Source organism: Centruroides vittatus, unplaced genomic scaffold (assembly GCF_030686945.1).
Source record: "Centruroides vittatus isolate TY-2023 unplaced genomic scaffold, ASM3068694v2 contig_943, whole genome shotgun sequence".
Classification (NCBI taxonomy): domain Eukaryota; kingdom Metazoa; phylum Arthropoda; class Arachnida; order Scorpiones; family Buthidae; genus Centruroides; species Centruroides vittatus.
The window spans coordinates 1,257,723-1,263,483 of NW_027122626.1; positions in this window are offsets into that span (position 1 = coordinate 1,257,723).

The following is a 5,761-nucleotide window of genomic DNA, read 5'->3' on the forward strand; positions in this document are numbered from 1 at the left end:
AGGTCTATATCTTAATTAAAATGAAATATAATAATATTCGTAAGAAATATTATATTATTTGCATATTTTTGTATACTTTTTAAAATTTTTATAAAATTTTTAAATAAAAAACGTTTATTTTATAGCTAATGGCTAGGTCTATATGTTTTAATTTTCAAATATCTGCATACAATATACAAATGTGAAGCACCATAAATTACAATAAGTATATTTTTAAGATTATATATCCTGCAATAAGTAATAATGGATATAATTTACTATACAGTTTTATACTAACATACTATATTTATGTTACAATTTATTATAAATGAAATTTCTAAATAGCATGTCTATCTGCCTGTCGGTCCCCTATACATTTCTAAACTCATTGACCAATTCGAACCAAATTTTTCAGCGTTATTTAATCTCTAGAACCTTGCGATAAATATCGGCTTCCATGAAACCTAGACGCTTGTAATAATTTAGGTTTAATGCATTATACAAGTGTGCTTTGCATAATAATTAATGAAAGCTCCACATAATCATGAATCATATTCTAAAATATAACCTATTAACTTATCAATGTTTATTGTAATTCAATTTGAAAAGAATAAATATTAATCTGCTGAATATTTTTAATAAAGCATTGTAATATTCAGTATATTAAAAATCCTATATTTTTAATTATAGTTTTATTGAATGGACATTTAAATGGAAAAGCAAAGCAGAATTTTAAAATTATCTGAAGAATAATAATAAAATATAAAAATTATTTTGTAAAAACTTACGAATTTTGAACTTAAAATTAAACTGGCAGTACTAAAAAAATATAAATTTGGTGATATTCGAAACAAGTAAAATAATTGATGATAAAAACATTATTTGTATTTAAGTTTAAGTCAGTAATACAAGTTAAACTAAATAATAACACGTTTAAATTTTGTTTTGTAAATTAATTTCAAAAAGTTTAAGCGAGAAAATTTTATTTTTTTACATTATACTTTCAATAGGTTTTTTCAGCAAAATGAAATGATAAAATTCATTTCTTTATGTTTTGATAATTTAATTTTTTATTATTAATAATGAAAATAAAGTAATCAACATTCTGTGAAATCTGGAAGTTAAGAACCTAAAAATTTCTGAATTTTTTCACTCCAGTTATAAACGGCTTAATCAACAACATTCCATACCCGGGAAATTGTTGACCCTCGACGGGCAACGATCGTCCCCTAACTGTCAACAAGCCGTTATTTCCTCGGAGCAGGTAGATCATCTTGCACGATGGTTTACAGTTAGCGTCCGAACTGGTCGTTTATTTAAATCCCGGGAACACCTATGGCCCTAAATACGATCCGTTGTCGATCACGTGACTGGTTTTCTCAACAAAAACTTATAAAAGACGCTTCCTTCCCCCCTAAAGGGCTCTCCGATCGTCTCTCCATTACGAAGTGCACTGCGCCGTCGACCGAACCCGAAAGTTTCTAAGTTTCTTAAGTTCTTTTAAGTGCCATTGTTCAGCCTACGAATTCTAAGGTTCTACGTGCCATCGTCCCATTAACTGACTCTCCGTCATCCCGAAAATTATCGTCACTTCTGAGTGAATATTTACCTACCGGGACATTCACCGGACTCCGTCTATTACGGACTTGTTAAGAGGTATGACAAATATTTGTAAACTCTCTCTCTCCGGACCCCCTTTTTTGTATATGAGGTTAGAAGTGTAGTTTTGTTCGTTTTGCTTTTAAAAAATCTTGTTTTGTTATAAAAATGGTGTCTTCTTTGACTGTCGGCTTCTCTTTATCGTCGACTCCATCCTTCCTCCTCATCCACTCGCGTAACGCGTGACGCGCCGTCAACGTAACCGCCATCCTTGACAAGTGAGTCGCCGGAAAGGGAGGTGCGACATCCTCTTACCTCCCCGGGATCTCACAATTCTAAACATTTTAGTCTATTTATAAAGTTAGAACTATTATAGCAGTGGCTTAACTAGAAAGTTTAATTCGTTAAGCAAATATGGTAAAGGCCCTCTGATGCTTAGGACCTAACTCCTCCACACTCATGATGGTACAAGAATTTTAATTTGTTGGAAAATATGATAGGTAGGTACATAAAATATATTTTGTTGTAAGCAAATTAAAACAAAAAATATTCCAAAAGTGATCTATAAATAGGCTTATGAATAAAATAAAAAAGACTTGTTGTAACAAAAAGTAACAAAGATAAAAAAAAATTACAAAATCATAGAGAAATTACAAAAATAATCACAGAAATCTCATAAGATTTATAACCAATATTTTAAGTATTTGGATTAATGGATAAATAATATAAATATACGTCCTAAATCCATTGAATTAAAATTTCAAATTTATTATCTTTGTTAAATATATCTCGTATAACTGATATCGTTGTACAACATATTCTTTCTTGTCACTAGGGATTGCAATTGCTGGATCCCTCATCCAGCAATCCAGCTGGATCCAGCGCATTCTTCGGCCTGCTGGATCCAGCACTTGGTGCTGGATCCAGCGCTGCGGATCCGCAAATACTCAATTAACTTTCTAAATAATTGCGCAAAAGTCTACGTCGTCGCGTTGCCGCTTTGCTAACTACTAGACTGCTACTAATTACTTACTCACTACTTTACTAACACTAATAATTAAATTACTTATAAATAAACTATACCTTAATCAATTCAACAAAATTTAATAAAATAATAACGTATTCAATCGCTTTTAACGATCTTCCTCAGTTACAAAAAAATACAACATTAACTATAGAACATAAAATGTGTTTGGAATAAATGTAAAAAGAATAGTGCTTAATTACATTCCATTTTTAAACAAGATACATAGATGTACAGTACTGCCAGGTCTAATAATTTTCGTATTGTATACCGACGTAATCCCACTGTTTTCAAACTTTTAAGAAACGATAAAAAGAAAGAGGATCGGAATTCAACAACGGGTATATATTCGGTGCCTTTACACGACCAACGTTTCAATTCCAAGCTCGTTTATGTGGGTGCAACGATGCGCAGTTTAAAACAAAGGCTCAAGAGCACAAATATACAATCAGTAAGAACCTTGACAACACTGCGCTGCCATCATACGCAAGAAAGAAGGATGTTAACGTTCAATGGGATCAAGCGGCAATTATAAAAACGACGACGAATAGGCAAACGGTCAAACATCTTGAGAGATTGGAAATCTGCAAGGCGCACATGACAACTGGTTGTATAAACCATAGAGATGCGGACTCATTGTCTACCATGTGGAGATCCTTTTACATTAATTAATGTTATTAACGGACAATGCTGGTTTCATTGGATCTTATATACAGGGTGTTTTTTTTTAAACTGACGGTACTCAGAGACATCTGTAGAGCAATCTAACAGCCGGACTGTCGCCAAATTTGGAAGAGTGACTAAGGACGACATGGGAAAGAGATTCCGCGAAGAAAAAAGTAGTACCCAAATTTTCCGGTAGGGGTGGATTTGGCGCTGTTGTAGCAAAACAGCTAAAAATCTGCATAAAATCCAGCTGCAATTAACAAACACACGAATGAATAATCAGACAGAGGTTTCAGTGTAATAACGAAAGTTTAATTAATCAGCAAATAACCTTCTCCCTTCTTCAATGTGATCACCGTCCTGCTGGACAACTCATTGCATCCTGAACACCGTGTTCTCTATGGCCGAACGTAACATGTCCGCAGGAATGTTCATCACAGTTCGAGAAATGTTGTCCTTCAAAGTCATCAAGTTTGGGACACTAACAAGATAGACCTTGGACTTTAAGTAACCCCACAGGAAAAAGTAACATGGGGTTATTTCCGGGGAGCGAGGCGGCCCATACAAGTGGAAAAAAGCGACTGATGACCCTTTCTTCAGTGAAGTGCTGGTAGCTTTTTCGCTACAACAGCGCCAAATCCTCCTCTACCGGCGAATTTAGGTACTACTTTTTTCTTCGCGGAATCTCTTTTCCATGTCATCTTTAGTCACTCTACAAAATTTGGCGACAGTCCGGCTGCTAGATTGCTCTACAGATGTTTCTGAGTACCGTCAGTTTAAAAAAAACACCCTGTATATATTTTTTCCACTATTTATTTGGTTTATTTATCTATATTTTGTCTGTTTGGGCGTTTTTCGTTAATTTTCATATTTATTCCGAACACATTTTATGTTCTATATTTAATGTTCTATTTTTTTTTGTAACCGAGGAAGATCGTTAAAAACGATTGAAAACGTTATTATTTTATTAAATTTTGCTGGATTGATAAAGGTGTAGTTTATTTAACTTATTCTACTTCCAATACATAGTTTTATATACTTATAAATAACTACAGACTAATATGTACAGCCTATATATGAAAACTGGTAAGACTGATAGCCACTTAGCCACTGATTATCCGTCCTTACATTATTATAATATATTAATATAAATTAATCAGTAGAATTACCTTTGCTATTATTTAACTTAAAGATTACATTATAATTATAATCTAACTAAACATTTAAAGTTAATTATCTCTATCTCAAATGTTAAACCGAACCAAAGTTAAGTTTACTACCTCAATGTGTAAGAAGTTTTACTGATTTATACCAGTCTAAATAATAAAAGCTTTTTAAGTATTTTTAAAAAATGTTTTATTTCATTAAAAAACAAATTGCAGGATAGATAGATAGACAGATAACACTTTATTGCACCAAAAATACATCCATGCTGGATCCGCGCTGGATCCAGCTGGAATGATTTCAATCTAGCAAAAATCCAGCTGGATTCAAAACACTGCTGGATTGCAAATCCCTACTTGTCACATTATTGACTAACTACAATTAGACAAGATTTTTTTCAAAACTACAGTTTTGAAACAGAATTAAACATCATTTTGCAACGGTACAAAATGATAAGTGTAACCGGAAAAAAACTAAAATAAATACGTTTATTTAAAATTAATCGTTCCTAGTCAGAACAAACGTAAAATATATTAATATTATTCTTATATAATTAAACAATTTTATACAATTTTATTTTTAACAATTTGATATTTATACTCTCCCACACAAACAGTGCCCAAGGATTGGTCTAATCCTCTTTATGGGTTCTTAGCGTCGCTTAATCGTGCTTAGCAATAGTTACCCTACTGTACCACAAATTCTTATTGTCCTGTAACAGATTTATTATATTTCTCTGGGATAATCTAAGACAGGCAGTAAACGTTTGGATTGTATTAATTGAAATAAAATTCGTTCCGAATCACAAAATAATAATAACATTTTCAATAGTTACTCCAAACTTTATTCATATTAACATGTTATAAATGTTTAGGAGTTTGTTTCAACTCTTCGCCCTGTGAGCACTAGGAGTTTTTAATTGATAACCGTCAGTGGCGAGGCAAGACCATTTGAGGTAGGCAAGGTACAATACATTTTGCGAGGCCCTCTGGTGCACAAGAAGACGGATTTTATAAGATAAAAAGCAGTTGAAACTGCCAAATTTTTATTTATAAAAATTCAAACTATATTCTTTGACTAACATTAAAGAAAAATTAAAAAAATAAAAAAATTAAAGAAACAGAAATTTCCTGCTTTTAGCCTTACTGAATTCTTTAATAATTGTATCGTAATTCAGCTTAGATGCTATATATGCTTCAATAGATAAAACTGCCAAAGCTGAAAGTCTTTCCTGACCCATTGTATTTCTTAAATAATTTTTTATTAGTTTTAATTTTGAAAAGCGCCTTTCAGCGTAGACAATACTTACCAATATTGTTAACAAAATTC